General features: G+C 40.2%; 1 pseudogene; it reads left to right on the top strand.

Annotated features, from left to right (window-relative positions):
• Nucleotides 1–9,845: 9,845 nt before the first annotated feature.
• On the top strand, nt 9,846–14,974 carry LOC107034190 (large ribosomal subunit protein eL21-like; annotated as a pseudogene).
• Nucleotides 14,975–23,631: the final 8,657 nt, after the last annotated feature.

Raw genomic sequence — 23,631 nt, 5'->3', positions numbered from 1 at the left:
CATTCATTGTTTCAATGAATGTCACGACCCAGGCCTTGTTCTAGATGCTATGAAAGATACAGAAATTAGTAAAGAGGTGATCACTACGCTTCAGATGATCACTATGCTTTCACAGATACCCTCTCTCATCACTAGCAATCTTTTTTTTTTAACATTTTTTATTGAGTTATAGTCATTTTACAATGTTGTGTCAAATTCCAGTGTAGAGCACAATTTTTCAGTTATACATGAACATGTGCATATTCATTGTCACATTTTTTCTCTGTGAGCTACCATAAGATCTTGTATAAACAGTATAATCTTGTTTATCTATTCTACATTTTGAAATACCAGTCTGTCCCTTCCCACCCCCCAACCCCCTTGGCCATCACAAGTTTGTATTCTATGTCTATGTGTCCATGAGTCTGTTTCTGTTTTTTGGGTTTTTTTTTTAGATTCCACATATGAGTGATCTCATATGGTGTTCTTCTTTCTCTTTCTGGCTTACTTCATCACTAGCAATCTTAAGTAAACTTGATAAGCATCAAACTTCTTTTGAGCCAGGTCTGATTTGATGTTTGTACAATCACCGAAGACCAAAGACGTCTCACTGGAAGGCTGGAAGAGCTTGTAGTATATTGATTACTTGGGCACCTGTCTTTTCTTTTGCAAAAGGTAACTTAGATAGACTGTGAGCTTTGATGAGCACCATTATAATGGTAAAGTGTTGAATGAAGTGGGGTTTATTCCAAGTGTAAGAAAAGTGTAAGATACACCCAACATGACGTTTGAGAATAATTATGAAACTGCTGCCCCAGATCAAGCTTATGATGATTATGACTGACAGCACAGAATAAACACAGCTCTAACAAATTTTCACCTGGCATGAGCTTCAGCCATAGCAGTACTGTTTGCCTCACTTTGTATTCTCACACGTGTCTTCATCTGGGTTTTAGCTCCTACTCTCATATATAGCAGGTGGGTCTGTGTCTGGAATTCAGAGTTTAATAAAAACAAGGAAGAGTAGAAACAAGGGTCTAGAGTCAGAAGATTTTGGTTCCCATTCTGTTTCTGTCACTTAAGAGCTTTGTGATTTGGGCAAGTAAGTTGAGTTTGAATTTTCTCTTTGGTAAAATGATTATAACAATACCTATTTCATAAACTTATTAGGAGGAGTAAGATAATATGATAAAAGTGCTTTGTAAACTACAAGTCACTGTACAATGTGGGTAGTAATTATATGCTTTTGGAGCCGGGTGGACCGGGATTCCAAGCCTGGAATGAACTACTTACTTGCCATGTATATAAGTTATTTAATTTTCTGGGCTAAGTTTTCTTACACCATAAAATGAGATTCACAATATCTTTCTCTGAATCATTGTTCTAAGATTTAAGTGAGACCACTGTACATAAAAAAGTGTCTACCACATCATAAGGCAGCTGACAGCTATTCCTAGGTTGTCGATGTTGGGATGGCTGTGACTGTGCCCTATTTATCTTTGCATCCTTAGAACAAGGCAGAGAGTGTTGCACAAGGCAGAGAGTGTTGCACATAATCTTAGTTGAATTAGTAATTAAGGAAGCTTTGTATATGTGTCAGGCACATAGCATAAGTTATGCTTAACAAAGTCCTCACTGGCCAAGCAGAGCTACTCCTGGGTCAGTTTCAACCTCAGTTTTATCCCAGTGAGCCTGCAGCAGCTACTGCCTTCACCCCCTCCCTGGAGGAAGAATGGGTCACTATAAGACTCAGAGAGTCAGCAGCAAATGGCTCCAGCACATGGCTTGGGAAAGACACACATTTCTAAATCAAATTAATCAAAAGCAATCAATCAACAAATGTTTACTGAGCTACTCCTATGTACCAAGAAATGTTCTAAGTGTTGGGGATTCAGCAATAAATAAAACAGACAAGATTTCTGTCATCAGTCCCTTTAGCCAGTGCAAAGATTGACACCTAGAATTTCTGTTCCTTTTTTTGTTTTCTTTTCAAGGTAAGTGGATTTGAGAATCTGGAGGTTGGAGTCCAGGGAACTAGCTGCAGTGACTGAGCCTGGGAAGGTGGTCTCTGTTTGAGGAATTCGAGGATATACAAAGGACTGGAGAATCAAGCATAGCATAGTCGCATACACTAGTCAATAAGGACACAATTACATAGGGAGAAAGAAGCCAGGGTCGGGGGAGAGAGGGAGAGGGAGAGAGAGCAAACAGGGGAGAAAGAATTAGTTTTCTATTGGCGCCATAATACATTACCACAGACAGTGACTTAAAACAGCACAAATGTATTATCTTACTGTTCTATAAATTAGAAATCTGACATGGGTCTCACTGGGCTAAAATCAAATGTTGCCCTTTCTGGAGGCTCTTGGGGAGAATCCATTTCTTTGCATTTTCCAGCTTCTAGAGGCTGCCAATCTTCCTTGGCTACTAGCTCCTTTCCTCCATCTTCAAAGACAGCAATAACTAAGTCCTTCTCAGCTGCATCCTCGCTGGTTCTCTCTCTGACCCTTCTTCCTTAGTCAAGTCTCTCTCTGACCACATTTGGGAAAGGTTCTCTGCTATTGAGGATTCATGTGATTAGGTTGGGTTCACCTGGATGATCCAGGAAAATCTCCTTATAATAAGGTCTATACCCGTAATCACAGTGCAATTTTGCCACGGAAGGTAACATATTCACAGGTTCTAGGGATTAGGATGTGGGCTTCTTTAGAGAGCATTATTCTGCCTACCAGAGAGAGAGAGACAGGAGACAGGAGAGGAAAGAAAAAGAAGAGGAGAAGGAGAGGAAAGAGCAAGGGCAGGGGGAGGAGGAGAAGAGAAACATTTGCCTGGTGTCTTTCCCAGAAAAATGGACTTCCAATAGCTGAACAATTAAGAATGCAGCTAAAGTTCAACATTTTCTGGTAAGTTATATTCTACTTTTTGCTGCACATTCAGCAGCTGTGGACATAACATATAACACTCAAAGCACAAGCCAGTGCTATTAACTTCTGCCCCCTCTTCTCATCCAAGAGTCCTTTGCTACTTGCAGGCTATCTCCGAGTGTGCAGGAAGTCAGCTCCTTGTTGATTACCCTATATCTCTGTCATATTTCCAGGTTTCCATCTGATGCAAGATGAATCCCAGGCAGAGCTGTGTGAGAGCTGATGTTTGTCTTTGATGCCTCTCTTGTCTTTACCCCTAAGCAGATTCCACTGCTTAAAAGCACATATACAACTATCCGAGGATTTGTCTTTTCTTTTTCAAGGTACACATACGGGAAAAGTCTGGAAGAGAGTCTCCAAAATGATAGTATTTGCTAGGTGGTAAAATTATGGCTTTCTTTTTTATTCTTCTCTTAAACACTGTCTGTTCTTATGTATTTATCAGTAAAAATGTATATTCACAAGTGTTAGCCATTTGACGGAGAACTAGTGGAGGGAGATGGAGAACAGTACAGAACTGAGAGATGGAGATCAACATTTAGATTTTATACTTTTATTTCTGGGGAGGCAGCTTTGCCCGGAAGTGAGGAATGTGAGTCAGGTAGATCTGGGTGGAGTCCTAACTCCTCCACATACACGTACAACATACATGTGATTCAGTTTCTTCCAGTGTAAAACGAGGAAATTAAATAGCTTTTATTTCATAGTGTTTCTGTGAGAATTACATCACAGATGCTTACAAACTACTTTGGCTGATGTCTGGCACATAATAGACCCTCAGTAAACACAAAGTGTTATTTTTAGAGCTCAAATATTCCTTAATCCAGCCTTCAAAGCAGATATCAAATCTGTTATTAGGGACAGCAGGGGTGTCATGTTCCTGATTTCTGAATGTGGCAATTATGGGCAAACAGAATGTGTTTCCATTTGTGAACCATCAATTTGGGTGAAAACCCATAAATGACTTAATTATATAGACAAACACTATTGGTAATGCAGGATATTAAAGCAAAGAATAAAAAAAGCAGTCTTTCAAATTTATTTACTAATTATTTATGGAGCACTTAGTATTTTCCAGACCCTCTAGGGACAGGTCACTGTCCCCAAGATTTTATAGTGTACCAGGGGAGAAATGAAATGAATCCAAATAGATAAAAAATAAAAGAGGCAGAATAGATAATGAGTACACTGGAAAGTTAAAGAAGGAGGGTTCCCCAGAGGACAATCAAGGAAGGATTCATGGAGGAGCTGGGATTTGAGTTGGACCTTGAAGGGTGGTGTGGTGGTGGGTGATTCTTGATCACCCCAAAGGCATTTTCAGATTCAAGCTTCCACCAGTGCAAAGATTCATTCCTTGTTATTACCAAGAGCTATGCTCTTTGAAACAGGAAAGAGTTTCTGTGCAATAGTACAATGGTTCTTAAAATGATAAATATGCAAAGAATTTAATAACAAAAGATGCTTATATGTTGAATAGCCTCTCAAAATGTATGCACAGTATGATCTCATTTATGTAAAACGCACAGAAAAAAGATGACAGGATGTACTTAAAAATGCTAACACTGTTGCATCTAGATGTGGGGTTTATGATTTTTTTTCCCTTCTGTACAGTAATGTGTGTGTGTGTGTACTAAATATCCAGAAGGGAATGTATGAAACACATGTGTTCAGTTTTAATAGCAACAACAATAATATAAACATTTATGAACTCACCATAGAAACATTGCTGGTACTTAGAAGTCCCCTGTGTGCTCCTCCCCAGTTGTATGTATGCATTGTTTTTCCCGAAATAGAATTGCTAATTATTTCCTTAGAGTTTTTCAACCTATGTGTATATCCCTAAACACCATATTGCTTAATTTCGGGGAAAAAACTGAGCGTCAAACTGAAATCTAGCTGTGTGAGAAAAGGACAATAGTGCCACTATTAGATGAAGGCTCCCAGAAGGAGGGAAGAGGAGCAGAGTAACTGAGTCTTAGTCCTACTACAGCTTTCCTGAGAGTTGACCTGAACAGCTGGGAGACGTCGGTAGGCAAGACTGTGAATAAGTCCTGAAGCCTAGGGCCCTGGAACCAGGGAATCTAACAGGGCTGTTGTGTGGGACAGAGACAGGGTGTCCAGTAGATATATGGTCGGAGGGAGTGGGCTGCTCTGTGTTTTACTTCTAAGTCCTGATAGATTCCTTCTAAAGCTTAAGAGTAGATCAAAGAAGACATCTCTGGCCCATTTAGCTGGCATGGAAGGGAGATCTAGCATTTGATCCACACAAGCAAGTATGCGTGAGAATCTGGACCAGGCTTACGTGGGCACTCTGTCCTCAGGTTAAAAAGATGATCTGATGGTGGAGGAGATCCTGAGGATGACGGTCTATAAGGATGCTGCTCCCGTCTGAACCGGCTGTCCTCATCACTAGGGGCAAACTGTTCTCTTGGATTCTCAATCGCTCTCTTAGGGATTCCCTTCCCCCCTCCTCAGTTGGCTTACTGCTTTCCTATATCACATGTTCTCTTTATGGTTATTGCTATATTTTCTAGGAGCACTACTTCCAAAAGCTTTTTGCAAAAGGAAGCGTTCATGGGAGGTCAACAATTTGAGATCTTGAATATCTAAAATGACTTTTATTCTACCCTTATATTTGATTGATTTTCTGGATCTAAAATTCTTACTTGGATAATATTTTTTTCCCCAGAGTTTGGAAAAATTTCTCCATTGTCTTCTAGCTTCCCATGTTAATATTGAGAAGTCCTAATTCCCTCTAAATCACTTATGTTTTCTCTATGGAATCTTACAGGAACTTTTCTGTTCCCCCAATGTTATGAAATTCCACAACAATATGCCTTATAGTCGGTCAACTTTCTTACATTGTCCTAAGCACTTGGTGGATCCTTTCAGTCTCATGTTCAGATTCATGTCCATCAGTTGGAGAAATTTCCTTGGATTATATCATTGATTTTAACCCCCTTGTTTTCTTCTTTCTCTCAACTTTCTGGGAGATTTCTTGATGGTATCCTCCTACTCAATAGCTTTACTATTCCTTTCATCATTTTAATTCTCAAGAGCTCCTTTTAATTTTGTCCTCTGAATGTTGCTTTGTTGAAACACACATCTGTTTCTTGTTTCATGATTGCAATATCTTCTCTTGCTTCTTTGAAGGTAATATTGATAATTTTGTTTTGTTTTGTTTTCTTCTGTCTGCATAATTGCTGTTTCTGTCAAGTTACTTTTTTCATCCTTGCATTTTATGATAATAAATTTCCTCAGATATCTGATGACACTTGAATTCTGCTAATGATTAAGAAAAAGTACCTAAGGGGGAAGGGTTTAGCTCAGTGGTAGAGTGTGTGTCCTGGATTCAATCTCCAGTACTTCCATTCATTAATAAATAAATAAACAAACAAACCTGATTACCTCCAACCCTCATCCCCCAAAATAAGCACTTAAAACGAGCAGAACTTCTGAGAACCGGAGAGAGGCTTTGGACTTTGAGCTTTACTGTGTGGTGGTTTGGGTGAGCTGTTTGTTGCAGAACGCCTGCTGTCAGGATCTTTAGGTGTTTCTTTTTTTCTCTTGGACTTGTCAGATTCTCAGGGAAGCATCCTCCAGTCTCCTGCCTGGTACTGCCTGTTCTGAGATTTTGAAGAGTCTATGAATTGGATTGTCTCAGCTTTTCCCACTGCTACCTTGGGATTCCGTTTTCTTGATTCTGTTACATGTCTCTACTCTTGAAACTGGGAAGTGAAAAAAAAACTAAAGAACAAACAAAGATAGGACTGTGGTGTGAGTTTAAATTCTGGATCCTAACACCTAATTTTTATTTCAGAAATGAGTCAGACTTGTGTAAGAGAATGCAAAAATCAAGCAAATTATGTATGTCCTAGACTTTCAGCTAACTCTCTAATCACCTGGGTAAATGAAAGGAATCTTGGATTCCCACAAAAGCAGAATGTCTGAACTGAAAGACATTTTGGAACTAATTCAAGCCTGACATGTGCATAAAATGAGCCCAGACATCCTGTATCTGCCCCAGAAGTCATTCTCCGAGCTCTGTGTTTGCCTGACCGAATACACAGCTAGCCAAGATCCTTGAGCACACGCTTCCCAAGGGAACAGAGGGAGCCCAGAAGTCTGGATCTCGAAGGAAAGAAAACTTTCAGAGTTTTCAAGTTGCCTCATCAGGTTTTGCCCCTTTTGATAAATGTCTGAACATTTGGGAAGGGCTTGGCCCTGGAGGGATGGGTCATAGGGTGATTATAAGCAAGAACGATGGAGGAACACCTCACCTCCCATTGCCCTACCAGGGCCAGTCCAAAGCTAGAACACCAATATCCAAACCTATCATTAAATCCTGTGCCATGGGGTAAGTCAATACAAAGTATTGTTATTCCCAGAAGCCTTGACTGGTAGAATCGTAGTGAGAAATAGGAGTCAGAGGCTTTAAAAATGATGTTAGAAATCATTCGGATCGTTCTTTCTCTTATAAGTTTCCTCACCTAGTTAAGTACAGACTTGGCTCCACATCCTCTCTTTTTTATTTCATTATATTTTGTGTTTAACTGCAATTTTATTTATGGGTTTGAATAGGTATTAAATTCATGTTTTTCAAATCTCAAAGGGTACAAGTCTCCTATTTCCCACGTGCCCAGACCCTAGTTTTCTTCTCTAGAACTATTATTTTAGCGTATCTTCCAGAAGCATTTTGTGCACGTATAAGCAAATAAGTACATACTCTTTTTCCTTCCTTTTCACCTTTTGCACAGATGGTAGCATTCTGTATGTAGTTTTCTGCACCTGTCTCCCCACCAAACAGTACTTTTTGTTGCTGTTTTTTAATATACCTCTGTATAGTATTCCATTGTATGAATGAACCATAGGATATGTAGTATTAGTGTATTCATCACTAATACACTAGTGATGAACTTCAGTGTTATTTCATCTTTTTTTTTTTATTGGAGTATAGTTGATTTACCATCTCTTTTTCTTTTGAAGGAACTTGATTTCCTAGTCTTTTCTCTCACTCTTCTTTAAAATTTTAATTTTTTATTAAAAAAATAGGCTTTAAACATTTAGAAATTTAATAGGTATTGCCAAGTTACACACTAGAAAGGGTATAGCAATTTACACTCCGTGTTTTGCATTATCCACAACAGCCAAACTGTGGTTATAAGCCAAAGGTTTGTCAGCAGATGAATGGATCAAGACAATATATGCAAAATGGGATGTTATTCAACCCTCAAAAAGAAGAAAATCCTGCCACTTTTGACAATGTGGATGAGCCATTATGTTAAGTGACATAAGCCAGTCATAGAAGGACAAATAGTCAGATTCATGGAAGCAGAGACTAGAATTATGGTTCCCAGAGGCTGGGGGAGGGGGAAATAGGGAGTTATTCAGTCGGTATAAAATTTAAGTTATGCAAATGAATGAGATATGTTGTACAACATGGCACCTATAGATAACAGTACTGTATTATGTACTAAAATTTTGTTAAGAGAGTAGATCTCATACTGTGTTCTCAACACACACACACACACACACACACACACACACAAAAGGATACAAGGGAATTTTTGAAATTGATGGATATGTCTATTTCCCTGATTGTGTGATAATTTCATGGGTGTATGCATATGTCCAAACTCATCAAATTGTATAATAAATATGTGCAGGGTTTTTTTTTTAACCTCAGTAAAGCTGTTTTTATAAAAGAGAAAAATGCCCTTTTTTTTCACAGCTTCACCAGTATAGGTTGTTCTCAATCTCTGGAATAGTCATCCATCTGATAGGTTTTTATTGGTTTAGTTTTAATATTTTCCATGATCTAATTATACAAAAGGTAAATGATTGCTAGATAAAATTTACAAAATACAGAAAAGCAAAATAAAATGATTTTTAAAATAACCATAATCCCACCCAGCAATAACCAAGTTATAATGTGGAGGGCATTTACAGCCCACACTATAATTTATATTCCTTTTCTTCTCCTTTTTGATACAAATTTGGTAACATACTAGTATATTATTTCTTAACTCACTTTTTAAAGTTAATAGCATATGATGAACATTTTCTATACTGATTACATATGATGAACATGTTCTATACTGATTACTTCTATGTCTTAAACATAAAAATTTTATTATAAAAATTTGAAACATGCATAAAAGTAGATAGAATATTAGAATATCATAATAAAATCTATATATACACTACCCAGATTTTAAAATTATTAATATTTTCTCACTTCACTTCATTTATTTCTTTTTCTTTCTGCTGAGTATTTTAACATACTTTCTGGCCATTATGACATTTTACCCTAGATAGATTTTTCTAGATGTTAGTAAAACCACTCTTCTTCAGTTCTCTCCTTAATTGGTTATTATTACTGGTGATTTTATATATTTATATATGCATATATATACATGCATATATAATTATGTGATGTTATATGTATAATTATGAGATGATATATATAGTATATATTTCATGTGTATATACAATTACATGATAGAATTACAATACTTCTCTGAGGCAAAATGGTAGAACCAGGCAAGCTTCTTATCCTGGGGGACCCAGCACCCTTGTCCTTTTTCTAGGGACCCAACAAAATCATTCAGACAAAGTTGGGAACTTAAAAAAAAATATTGAAGAGCACATAATTTAAAAATTTATCTTTAAAGCAACATTAACTGCCAGGTAGCTAGGAAGGACATTAATACCTTTATTTTACAGACAAGAAAACTGAAGTTCCATGAAGTTAAGGACTTGTTAAAGGCCACACAGACTAATGAAGAGAGAGAGAGGATTCTAACTCATCTTCTTACTTTAAAACCAAATATTCTTCCTTTCAGGAGTTTTGCATCTTAAAAGAAGACTGCAGGAGACGGTGATGCTTTACACGCAGTGATGAATAGGTGGTGTGGGATTCTGGACTTTGGAGGAAGATAGTTTGGAAAAGAACTACCTTTCCAAAGACCAGTCTCTGCTTGCTCTACCCAGAGTTGGAGGTGAGCATGTGAGGGGCTGCCTTGGGGGAGAAAGCAATTGGGGGAGATTTTGTAAAGGAACAGCTAAAAGAATTTGGGTGTTTACTGGACACCAGGAAAGAGAAATTCCCATTGGTGAGAATTCCAGTTGTGCTGCTAGGACCAATGGCACATATATTTGTATTTGGGAGTGGGTCATGTTGACCCTTCAGAGCCCACCCTTAGCCATTTCCACCTTGCTTACAAGGAGCTTGTTCCTACCTCTCCTCAGTCTGTCCATGGGGTCTCTGTTCCATCCTGTCCCTGGGCACTGCACACTCAGTGGAGGGAATGGAGACGCCAAGCCTAGCTCTGGTGGTGACCTTATCACGACTTTTCCATCACACTGGCTATGTCATCGGAAAGGCTCACTCACTGTGCAGGCTAGCCGGCTTCCAGGGAATTCATTAACTGTAACTGGGGTGTGTGTGACCCTCAGCTGCTCCCAGGGCTTTCCCCTTCCTTCTGCCCACCCTGGGTTCACTTCTGGAATTGGACCAGTTCTCCACAATCGCAGCCAGGGTGACAGCAAGGTGTGATGAATGGACAAGGAGCTGCAGAGTGGCAGGGCGCTTGGTCAGGAACCCAAGGCTGTGTTTATGAGAAGGAAGAGGCTGTTTCCTGAAGCAAGCATAATGCAGCTCTAAAAAAGGCAGGGGAAATACATCATGCAAGGGAGCGTAACCCTGGGACGGCCGCTGGGAATCCGAGTACCAGAGAAGCCCGGGCAGGTCAAGGTGCCTCTGACAAGGCCTTTTTTATAGGCCATTTGCGTGAGGCTTTGCTGCTGTTCCCTGCAGAGCTGACAGCCACTCAAGGTCTCCGCGGGAAGCTTGGAGGCTAATCTTAGCTGTCACTTTCCAGACCTTCTCCACTGGCCCTGCTGATGCATTTAGGAAAGAAATAACATTCTATTGTTTTAAAATGCTGGAAAAAACGAGACAATTTTGGCCGTTGGTTTTTGCATTGCTGCAAATAGATTGGGAGTATCAGCTCTTTGCTTCCTTCCAAACCCAGAGCACAAGAAAGTAACTGGATTTCCTCAATGGTCAAGAGAGGCCTGAAAATGTGTTTCCCCCAAAGAGTGTTACTATCTCTGTTTATCTCTGAGGATTTTTGTTGCTCTGACTTCCCTAAAGATGCTGCTGGGCTGTAAAGGGGACTGGGGAAAAGGAGCTCTCTGTGTTAGTTTCCTATGGCTGCTGCAACAAACTACAAACCTAGTGTCTTCAAACAACTGAAATTTATTCTCTTACCTTTCTGGAGACCAGAAGTCTGAACTGGTTAAAGGGTTAAAATCAAGATTCCAGTAGGGCTGGTTCCTTTTGGAAGCTCCAGAGAAGAATCCATTCCTTGCCTCTTCTAGCTCTAGTGGATGTCAGCATTTCTTGGCTTTCAGTCACTTCTTTCACCTTCAAAGCCAGAAGTGTAGCATCTTCTTTCTTTGCATCTGTTTCCCTCTGCTTCTCTACTCTAATCTCATTCTGCCTCCCTCTTTTTTTTTTTCACATTTTAAAAATAGTGGCAAAATACACTAACATAGTGTACCATCATAACCATTTTTAAGTGTATAGTTCAGTGGTATTAAATGCATTCATTTTGCGGTGCTGCAGCCATCACCCCCATCCATCTCCATAGCTCTTTTCATCTTGTAAAACTGAAACTCTACACTCATTAAACAAGTCCGTATTCTCTCCTCTCCCCAGGCCCTGGAAACTACCATTATACTTTTTGTTTCTATGATTTTGTGCACTCTGAGTATCTCATACAAGTCGAATCATACCATATTTATCTTTTTGTGACTAGCTTACTTCACATATGTCACTGGCATAATGTCCTCAAGGTTCATCTGTGTTGTAGCAAAAGTCAGCATTTCCTTCCTTCTTATGGCTTAGTAATATTCCATTGTATCTATATACCACATTTTGCTTATCCGTTCATCTGTCAATGGACAGTTGGATTCCTTCCACATTTTACCTGTTGTAAATAATGCTGCGAACAAGGGTGTGCAAATATCTCTTTGAGACCCTGCTTTCAATTCTTTTGGGGTATATACCCAGAAGTGGAGTTGCTGGATCACATGGTTAATTCTATTTTTCATTTTTTCAGGAACTGCTACACTGTTTTCTGTAGCAGCTGTGCCACTTAACATGCCTTTTCCCAATTGTTCCACAACAGAAATGACTTTCTGTTATTTTGACAGTAGCCATCCTAACAGGTGTGAGTGAGGTGGGGTCTTGTAGTTTTGATTTGCATTTCCCTAATGATCATGCTGTTGAGCATCTTTTCCTGTGCCTTTGGACTTTGTATGTCTTCTTCAGAGAATTGTCTATTCAAATCCTTTGCTCATGTTTGAATTGAGTTGTTTACTTTTGTTCTTGTTGAGTTTCTGCCTCCCTCTTATAGGACACTTGTGATTACATTTAGGATCCAGAATTATCTCCCCTTTCCAAAATCCTGCACAGTCTCTCTTCCCATGTACGGTTTCAGAGATTAGGACCTGAATATTTTTGAGGGTTGTAGTTGTAAAAGCCTGTCACAACCTTTAATAACCACAGGAGTTTATCGAGCATTTACAGTGTGCTGAGTACTGTGCTAGGTGCCTTGATGTGGGTACTTTTCTAATTCTCCCCCTCCGTGAAGTAGGGACGGCCTCCAATTTGCAGGCAATACTAGCTAACACTCACTGAATTCTTAGTATATGCCTGTTCTCTTCTTGGACTTTAGATGTATTAACTTTTTAAATACTTTTTTTTTAGTTCTTAATTCCTATTGAAGTGTAGTTGATTTACAATGTTAGTTTCAGGTGTACAGCAAAGCAATTCATTTATATACATACATACATACACAGATATTTTTTCAATTTCTTTTCCATTATGGCTCATTACAAGAAATTGAATATAGTTCCCTGTGCTGTACAGTAGGTCCTTGTTGTTTATCTATTTTATATATAGTAGCATGTATCTGTTAACTCTTTTCATTCTTACAGCAACCTATGAGGCAGATACTAATATCTCTACCTTAGAGATGGGAGAACTGAGGCATAGACAGGTTAAATAATTTGCCTGAGATGTTCTAGTAAGAAGCAAAACTGGAATGTGAACCTAAGCACATAGCTACTAAACTTTCTGCCAATTCAGCTTAGTTCTTCTTACTTCACAGGAGAGGGTTCACCTGGCTCTTTATCGTCCTTATTCCACTGACAGGGTGGAAGTGGTATTGTGATCTGAGGTTCACCTAGAAGCTCAACTGGCCAAATGTCAGTTGCTTTCATTGCCTCGGTATACTCCTTTGCATTCAGTATTGTCCTTATACCCCTTTAGAATTCATTCAACAAATATTTACTGAGTGCTAGCATTTTGCAAGGTGCTGGGGTCACAGCAGTAAAAGACAAGGTCTCTGCCTTCATGAAACTTACGTCTAACCATGTAGCTAGTTGGAAACCATCCCTGTAGTCCAATGCCTTTGTATTCAGACAAGAAACCAGGATCAGAGCAGGCAAATGAATTGCCTAAGGTCAGACGGTTTGTAAGAGACAAAATCATGACTGAAAATAAAGTCTGACACTCATTCCTGGGCTTCTTCTACTTCCTACCTCCTTGTTCTTTGTAATGGTTTTTATCTGCTTTCATCTTCAACAGTGATTCCTCCCAAAACATCCTTCTGCTGAAGTAGCCCTTACTGAGGTCCCTTGAGCTTAATTATCAATTGATTCTCCTATCTTAAAGGACTGAGCAGTCTGTCTCATATTTAGAGCAACTTCCCTTCTTTATTTTCACATTATGTTCCTTCTTCCCTGTAAGTTACATTCAAAGGCTTCACCACCTACTGCAATTATTCTATTCTATAAATGAGTCATTTTCACAGAAGAACATTACTGTATGATTCCATTTATATGAAATTCTAGAAGACTGCAGAAAAGAGAAGTGCATCAATAGGCACTTAGGGTCAGCGACGGAAATTTGTTGCAAAGAGGCACAACAGAACTTTCTAGGGTGATGGAAATGTTCTATCTTATTAATGTGGTTGGTGGTGGTCACACGGGTGTGTATATTTGCCAGACTTGTCAAACCGTATCCTTGAGATGGACGTAGTTTGTAGATTATACATCAGTAAAGTCAATTTTTTAAAAAGGCAACTTTTTGAGACAGGCTGTCTTTCTGCAAAGAGGCAGATAGGATCTGCCAGAGTAGAGATTTGGGACTTACAATGCAATGACTCAGCTAGTATGGGTGATCATCCCCAAGGAGAAAGTGAGGCTGGAAAGGTGACTCTGCTCTTTGCTCATTTGGTCTCATTTGCCATGTGCCTGTCATAATGTAGGCATTTGGGCAGTGAGTGTGATCTTGGTGTTTAAAGATACTTTAACTGGCTGGGCTGATTTACAAACACGGCTTTAGAGGGGCATGTGAGTTTGGGCACATCTATTCTATTTTATGGCTGATTTGAGGACTTTCCAAAGCTGAGTTTTTATTACATGTATATGGTTGTCACTCTGTGAGCTGAGTTTAAAACTTAACTATCTGCTTTTTTTTGTTCTGTCAGAAACACCATCTTCTAGTAATTTATCAAATGACCAACAGAAAGGGAAAGAGAAGAGATATCCATTACATGTTCTCAGGGCCCTGTAGAAAACATGGAGCTGTTCCTCGGGCTGCATACATGTGGCTCTACAGGAAAGGTGGTACTGTCAACATCAAGGGAATGGGCACTGTTTAAAAAGGAACGCGCCACAAATTACCCACAGCAAAGCTGGAAGGGTCTAGGCTGTTAGCCAGCATGTTGTTGGCATTGTTGTTAACAAACAAGTTAAGGGCAAGATTCTTGTCGAGGGAATTAATGTGCATATTGCACATATTAAGTGCTCTGAGAGGCAAGATAGCTTCCTGAAACATGTGAAGGAAAATGATCAGAAAAGGAAGGGAGCCAAAGAGGGAGGTACTTGGCTTCAACGGAAGCACCAGCCTGCTGCACTCAGAGATGCACACTTGTGAGAACCAGTGGAAAGGGGTCTGAGCGCTGGAACCTATTCTCTATGAATTTATTGCATAATAGTTGTTAAAAAAAACAACCCTGAAGACCACTGCACTGTGTGTGTGTGCATATATATATGTATGTAATGTATATATATATGTATATGCATATGTATATTTGTGTGTGTGTGTGTGTGTGTGTGTGTAAAGCCTATTCCATGAAAAAAATCAACACCATTATTTGCTCTTAGCATGTTTAGGGGTAGACGACAGAAACTGAATTCCAGGTTCATTACAATCTAATCCCCCTCCCCCTGGAGTATGTGACAGGAGATTTTTCCTGGGGTCTTAAACCAGTTTATCAACCTGCAAAGAAGCCTGGCCCTTTCTTTGTCTCTAAATGTGACGTCTGTGTGCATGTGTGAGTGTACGCTGACAACTGGTGGTCTTATCTCTTCTATCAACTTGGAATCACTTCCAAACTCCTGGAAGTGAGAGGTTCTGTTCATTTTTACGATAATATGAATATGTACAATGGTCTCTGTGGTCACCTGATAATACTTGTGGACCATCTGAGTCCCTCCGCTCAAATTGTAATTGCAATTTAATGTCTGAAGGGCTCAGTGAAAAACCCTTGATGTGCAGTTCTCCCCACAGAAGCACCACAGAGCCAGTGAACCCATCGGGGTGGGGGGAATCCCTTTAATAAGAACATTCCAGAATGTAGAGATGACCGAGCCCTAGTCATCCCTTAACTTCAGCTTCAGTCTCTACTTCATGTCCTCAGCCTCCACACTCACTATTCATCTTTGTTTTCATTTCATCTTCAATTTTAATCTCAATTTCAACCTCATTCTTAACTTCATCTTCTCTGCATGATCAGGGAGACTCAGTCACAACAAATGGTCACTGATGATAAGGAATTTCATGTTTCCTGAGTAACCCCTCTAGTCTCCAACTTGCCAGCACAATTTCTGACACACCATGTTTCTCACGCCCGTCTGTAGGTAATTGTTTTCAAATATTTCTGTGGAATACGTTTGTGTATTGTTTTCTCCATTAATTTGTAAACTCTCTCAAGATACAAATTATGGCTATATTTTGCTCTCTAGACCAAGAATCTAGCATAGTTATTTTTAGATTTCAGGAAGTTAATATTTGTTCCCAGTGATGACAATTTCACTCACGTTGGGTACACAAGATTTCTTCACTGGTCATTTTCATTTGCTTTTTTGTGTTGGACCCAAAGGTTTACCCCCTTTTTTTTATTTTCATGATACATTATTTACTATTACCATTAGGTTGTACTCATTGTATTCATCTATTTGTTCAAAAAACATTTATTATGCTAGGTAATAGGAATACAAAAAGAAAAAGACACCATCTCAGACTTCAAGTCTTGAGGCATCAACTACGTTTTTCTCATTTTAAAGCATTTTATTTATTTTGGATTTGTAGTTTTGCAAGCAGTAATTTGAATAGAAAGAACAGCCATAATTTTGTAAAAAAAATTGTTGGGTTAATCTTGCAAGAACAGGAGAGACAGCAGCTTTAAAGGTCTAAACGCGATTCTTTTCAAATGGTCTTTAGCCACCTTATGCCTGAATTTTCTCTTATATTTGTCATGCCCTACATTTCTCTAGAATTCAGCCAGACTTTCATGATTATCATGAGGAGGAAGCTTAGGTTAAAAAAAGGTGGGGGGGGGCCTTAAAACTAGTAAGATGCCAAAGAAACATTAAGAACAACTGTACCAAAAATAGAAAAAAGGAGATCCTTTCATGATTCACAGTCTCTACTTATTATTTACTGTCTTGGACTACCCCCATCCAAAAATAGTTGCAAGATGTTCGTGGTCCGAGAGTATGACAGACTGGAGTTGTGAGATTTTAGCCACGTTGAATCTTGGTGAAGGACAGTGCTTGGTAAAGGCCACATGCTGTCCTTGCTTCTCGGTGTGCTGGGGTATATTAGTGTGTGAGAGAAAAGAAAGGTCCAGGGTTCCCTTTCCTAGAGACTTCTGATTAGGAAGATTCTTGTTAGATCTTTTAGAAGACACCCAACTGCATAAACATCATTTTATTTCTAAGAGCATAAAGAATACAAATACAAAGGGCCTCCTCCCTACGTATAGCATCCATCAATGTAACTGATTATACTACTAGTGTAATAATTTCCATTGTCCAATGTGTGGTTCCCTATGGTGGTTTTGCAGTATAGATCAGAGCAATAAAGATTTCACAAGAATGGAGTATTGGATATATTTGGTGGTACAGTGCAGGTAAGAAGTTGGTGAGCATCCTTCACCTAGTATCTTTACCCTTTCCTACACCTTTATTTTTCTAGGTCCTTCATAATCAGAGGATCTTTTATCTCCCTAAACTTATTTTCCATATGGTTCCTCAATCAAAACCTCTCACAGGTTAGGTCAAGCTTCCTTACTTTCATCCCTCCCCCACAGGATATAAATCCCCTCCTCAGCTCCTCTTGGGAGGAACGCCTTTTCTGCCTTTCCCCATCCTTTCCTTCCGCCAAGGTCCACTTTAGACCACTGTCCTCCATCAAGTCCTCCCTGACAGCTCCTGCCCAGTTCCCTCTTCCTTCTCTGACCTTCTACTACACAATGGCATGTGATAATAATAGCCTTCATTGGCCCACTGGTTGACAAAGCACTGCACTCACTTGAGATTTTCACAAGCCCCTGACGTTGGTAAGGAGAATTTTCTTGTCATGTCAGAGAGAATGAAAAACTATCCCAAGACCATACTGCAAATGGGACATCAGCCCAAGCCCTTAAGTCTAAAGCTTTTCCACTACGGTCTTTTGTTTCTATCTCACATTTCCATGTGCCAACAGTGCCTAGTTCAGAGTTGAGAAAAATTAGACTCCAGTAACTACTTGTAGATTGTGCTATTGACCCTGTCAAATCTTCATCTTTCTTTCTATATCCCACCTGCTCCCAACTCAAAGTGGCTGCTTCCACTTGTCATGAACCATGAGTCTGCAAAGCACCAGAGGGGGAAGATCTGCCCTTCCCAGACATCATCTGTGATGGAATCTGCATCTGGGGGTTGAGGCTGGGGGTCTGTCCTCTGGGGATGTCATCTGTGAGGGGCGTGGTCTCCCTGAGAGCTAGAGAAGGGGGATGTCTCTAAGGCACAGCAGAACGAGGACATGAATTCACTTGTTTGTTATGAGATTTTTTTTTGAACCAAATAAAAGGGGTATTAAAAAAAAACACACTAGCAGAGAAAAATCTCTCTTCTTTGGCTGGGTGACATTTCATGCCTGTTCATATCATTACGTCAGTCTTTGAAAATTGAAGACCTAAAGCCGTCTCCTTCCTCACTAGACAAAAGGAAGAGTTGGGTGTTTCCCCAGGAGGAGACCTGACCGTGATGACTGAAGCATTAGGATTGAGGCTGAGTCACTGGCATGGGGAGGGGGTGGTCAGGCCTCCCCCTGAGTTTCAAAGCCAGCAAATGTGCTTAGGGCTGTAGCTACACACACCTGCTGGTTGCAGCCAAGGCTGGCATTGTAAGCATCTGGGATGTGGCTCAGGGAAAATCTCCAGCTGTCTTGAGTTCTTTCAGAATAGGTCTTCTCTGGATCAGGGGCGCTAGTGTTTTATTTCTTAATAACTTAAAAAATTATTTATAACTCACAAATAGTTGCAAAATAGTACAGAGATTTCCTATGTACATTTCACCCAGCTTCTCCCAATGATAATGTCTTAACAAACCATAGTTGTTTGTTTTAAAGTAGTATCTAAGAACAAACATTTTATTACTATCTATGATAGTTTTAGGGGTTATGAGCTCACTTGGGTGGTTCTCACGTGGAGTCCTTCATTCAGTGGCTATCAGGTGACAGCAGAGGCTAGAGTCATCTGAAGGCTTCTTTGCTCATGTGAAGCTGGGGTGGTAAGGCATCTCTCTCCACATGGCCTTTCCTAGCTCCAGCTTCTGAACAGCAGGGCGGTCTCCAGATAATCAGATTTCATATGTGGTGGTTGGCAATTATTCCAAGAGATCTGGGTAGAAACTGCAAGGCTTCTTATAATCTAGTCTTGAAAGTCCCAGAAGAACTTCACTTCCATCACATTCTCTTGGTCAAGCAAGGCACTCAGGCCAGCCAGATTCAAGGAAAGAGGAATTAGCCTCCACATCACAACAGGAGAGGGAGCAAAAAAGGATGGCTATCTTTAACCCACGACAACTGCCCTGCAGTTTGGTTGGCCCCAAGTGACCAGACAAGCATGCTAAGGAAGAGCTCATCAGAAGCATTACTTATGTCATTCATAGGGTAAGTCCTTACGTCTGGTTGGTCCCAGGAGAATTTTCATTCAGTCACAGGCTCACAGCATCAGTAGGCGGCACAAGCTCAGTAAATATTGCCTGACAGAGAAGTGGAATCACTTCAATGCACACAAAGTAAGTGGGAATAAACAGGGAAGCAGAGAATAGCTCTGTGGACTTTGGAGCAAACCCTGGAATTGGCCTTGTACCGGCAGCTTCCATTCTCCTAATAGGCTGGAATCCATCACTTATTTTTTGCCATCTTTGAGTCTGTTACAGAGTAATCCGCCTGGACTAGATAAGGCCCTGTGCTAGGTACTATACAGGTTACCAAGATGATTTATATCTGGATTCTGCTCCCAGGAACGTTAACAACTCCTCCCCATCTTTCTGCTGGGGTCCTTTTCCCCAGCTTCAGCGTTCAGCAGGACTGGAAAAAATGGCAGGGAGGGGAAATGGTCAGGGGAAGCAGCTGCCACGATAGTTGTGATGGTTAAAACAGGTTCACGTTATTCCCTGAGGGAATCAGCAGCTTGCTTCTTGACAGCAGCCTCTATGTGGGGGAAACATTCTTCTGGTTCTCTCTTCGCTGAAGAGCAGAGGATGGGGATTGGCATGCTGAATCTTGGCTTTTTTCCTTTAAAATGTACCCTCTTCCGTGCCCAGATGTCAAATTATTCTGGGAAAAATTCTTTGAGCGTGCATTGTCCCGGTGAAAAGGGAAACCTTCGCTGAGGAGTGGGGACCATCCAGCTGATGGTGGTGGAGTTGGGGGTGTGTCGGGGAGCGCAGTGGGCTTCCAGGGAAGCTGCAGCTAGGAGAGAGCTAAGAATGAGCCCTGCGCTCCGGGAACTAAGGGACAGGCGCGAACTGCACAACTCAACTGGTTTGTGTATCCAGCGTGCTTCCTGTGATCCTCTTCCTCAGAGTAAAGTTCCAGCCCTGGTATTTGTGGGGAGGAAATTCAGTGCAGAGGAAATGAGGTGGGAAAATGGGTGTGCCCGACAATGGTGGAAGTGAGGGAGAGGGCTCCACCTCGAGGCCCCTTCTGGTGGTGGAGTGAGAAGCGGAACCGGGCAGTGTCTGCGCACTGGGCGCGGAGCCTCAGGAGAGGGGGACGGTTTTCGCCTGAGACTCGCTCATAAACGGCGTCAGAATTGTGGCGTCTGGGCTGATGGGGTGAACTGGCGGAGAACTGTGCATGTCCGACCCAACCCCGAAGAGTGTTGTTCAGTGGAAGGGGGAAGGCTGCCTTAAGCATGGGGGTGGGGAAAGGGAGAAGTTGTTAGACAAATCCCAAGGGCTGGGCTTCGGGGAGCCGCCTCAGCTGTGGAATTGCCAGTTCTCCGGCTGTGTCATGTTCTTTCATCCCTCCACGCTGCTCTCTAGGCCTCTGTTGGGCCTACATGATATGAGATTTTAAGATTTAACAGAAGATTCAGAACCTTAGAGGGAACTTTCCTGATCATTCTAAGTTTGGATTAGGAGCCCTTCTTCTGTGTCTCTTGTGACTTGGGGTTCCCATTGGGCTTCATCTCCATGAGGGTAGAGATTATGTCCGTCTTGCTCATTGTAACATTCCCAGTGCCTAAAACTTGTAAATTCTCAATAAATATCTATCTGCTGAATGAAATGCCTCTGCTGTAGCCGTTATTGTAGGTATGAAAATTGTGTAGACTTCTCTGTCTCTTCCACCAGACTTTAACTTCCTGAAGGCAGGGACCATGGCTTACTCATCTTGGTATTCCCAGCATAGTAGCTCAGAGTCTGGGAAATAGACGGGCCAGTCTTGGGGTACAGGTAAGTGAGTGGGTGAGTCTAAGCTCTGTCTCACAGTAAGATCACCAGGGGAGCTTTAAAAACAGTGATGCCGAGGCCCCAGACCAGACCAATCAAAACAGAGTCTCTGGCATAGAAAACAAACATGGTTACCAGGGGAAGAAGGGGTGGGTGGAGGCATATATTAGGAGTTCAAGATTTGTAGATGCTAATAGCTATATACAAAATAGACAAACAAGGCTCTAATGTATAGCTCAAAGAACTATATTCAATATCTTGTAATAGCCTATAATGTAATGAAGTAGAATATGAAAAGGAATGTGTGTGTGTATCTATATCTATATCTATATCTATATCTATATCTATAGATACAGAGATAACTGAATCACTATGCTATACACCAGAAGTTAACACAACATTGTAAACTGACTATACTTCAATAAAAAAAACAAAAAACAAACAAAAAACCCCCAGAATCTCTGGGGTCAAAGCATCAGTATTTTTCAAAAGCTTTGTAGGTGAATTAATGTTGGGAACCTTTGGGCTAGGCTCTAAAGAAATGTCAGAATCTAAGGCAGCTAAGAGAACATTCTAGGACAGAGTCCCTTTCTGCTGGAGAGTTTTCTTCCAAAATGGTGTGGTAATGGAGCAGAAGAGAATAAAGGCTAGATTCTATCCTAACACTCATGATTTCTCCACAGGGGAAGAACTGAGGTAGTCAAAAGAGCTCTGCTTTTAAATTAGGGACTTTCCAAGGATGGTCTTCACCGTAATTCCCAGGACTAGCAGAATCAGTACTAGAGGGGAGCTTACTGCAAATGCAGAATCCCTAAACCCCATGCTCCCAAACCTACTGAATCAGAATCCGTATTTGTAGAGCTCCAGGTGATCATACGCACACTGGAATTTGGGAAGCATTGTTCTGAAGTAGTTGTTCTCAAAGTGTGGTTGGGGTGCCAGCATCATCTGAGGTAAAGGATGGGGTGGGGTTGGGGGGGATTGTGGTTCTCATGCTTTAGTTTGCGTCGGAATTACCTGAAGGGCTTGTTAATTTCATATTGCTGGGACAATTCCCAGTCCAAAGAGAAAATGGTAAACTCAAAACACCTCACTCAGTAGGTCTTGGGTGGGGTCTGAGAATTTGCATTTGTTAACAGGTTCCCAGGTGATGCTGATTGTGCCTGCTCAGGAACCACACCTTTGGCTATTACAAATAAGGCTGTTATGACCATTCATGTACAAGGTTTTGTATGGACATATGCTTTCATTTCTTTGGGGGAAATATCTAGGAATGAAATTGCTAGATCATGTGAGAGTTTTTTTATTTTTAGAGAAATTGTGAAACTATTTTCCAAAGTCGTTGGGCCATTTTATGTTCCCATCAACAGTTAGATGAAAGTTCTAGTTCCTCCATATCTTCACCAGTTCTTGGTATCATCTGTATTTTGATTTTAACGATTCTAATAGGTACATGGTAGTATTTCATTGTGGTTTTAATTTGCATTTCCTTAATTTCTAATGAAGTTGAGCATATTTTCGTGTGCTTATCTGTCATCTGTATATCTTCTTTGGTGAAGTGTCTGTACAAATCTTTTACCATTTTCTTACTGGATGAATTGTTTTTTACTGAGTTTTTTTCTTATTAAGTTTTAAGAGTTTTTTTTATTCGAATATAAGACTTTTATCATATACATGATTTGCAAATATTTCCTTTCAATTGTCAAAAGCTTGTCTTTTCATTTTCTTAGCAGTAATGTTTTTCAAAGAGCAGAAGTTTTAAATTTTGATGAAGTCCAATTTAACAATTTGGTTTTTTATGGAATGTGCTTTTGGGGCTGTGTCTAAGAAATCTTTACCTAACCCAGGGTCACAAAGGTTTTCACCTATGTTTTCTTCTAGAAATTTTATAGTTTTAGGTCTTACATTTAACTCAATGATCCATTTTTTTGTATATAGATATACAATTTTTCATCATTATTTGTTTAAAAACACAACCTTCATCTTTAATGTCTCTCAACATTGCTCTGTACTTTGCAGTGTATAGTTGTTTTGTATCTATTATCAGATTTATACCTAAGCATTTTATATCTTTTGGTTCCCTTGTAAATAGTATTTTTTTAACTTAATTTCGGTTTCTGATTGTTCATTTCCAGTATATAGAACTACCATTAATTTTTGCATATTGAGCTTGTATCATGCAACCTTGCTAAATTTATTAGTTCTAGTAGTTCAGACTACACTGTCCTTCCCCTATTCCTATAAATATTCTGGAGCTTTGTTATAGGGTTTGGTTAAATCACTTGGGAACAGTCTAATGCTTTTGAGTCTTGGTTTTAAGATTTATTAGGTAAAGACTGGAGCAGTGTTCAGCCTAGAATGAATTAGTCTTTACTACAGAGGCAAGATCCTTCCAAGTACTCTACCACAACCCCTCCCCATCCCCTGACCATGAATTTTGAGGTTTTTACATCTGGCTGGTGAGAATAGACACTATTCTCTGCCCTGTGTAAGTGCCAGTCAGTCAGTTTCCTCTAATCTTTGTAGATGATTCTTTCTCTGGCCTCAGATAGTTTCCTTATATGGACATGCTGATCAGTCCTCAGCTGAATACTTGAGTGGGAACCTTCTGCAGACCTCCAGAACTTCCTCTCTGTGTGCA

The sequence above is a fragment of the Vicugna pacos genome, chromosome 11 (assembly GCF_048564905.1).
Source record: "Vicugna pacos chromosome 11, VicPac4, whole genome shotgun sequence".
Taxonomy (NCBI): domain Eukaryota; kingdom Metazoa; phylum Chordata; class Mammalia; order Artiodactyla; family Camelidae; genus Vicugna; species Vicugna pacos.
The sequence above is the reverse complement of the archived record's forward strand: the minus strand, read 5'-3'. Positions and strand labels throughout refer to the sequence as shown.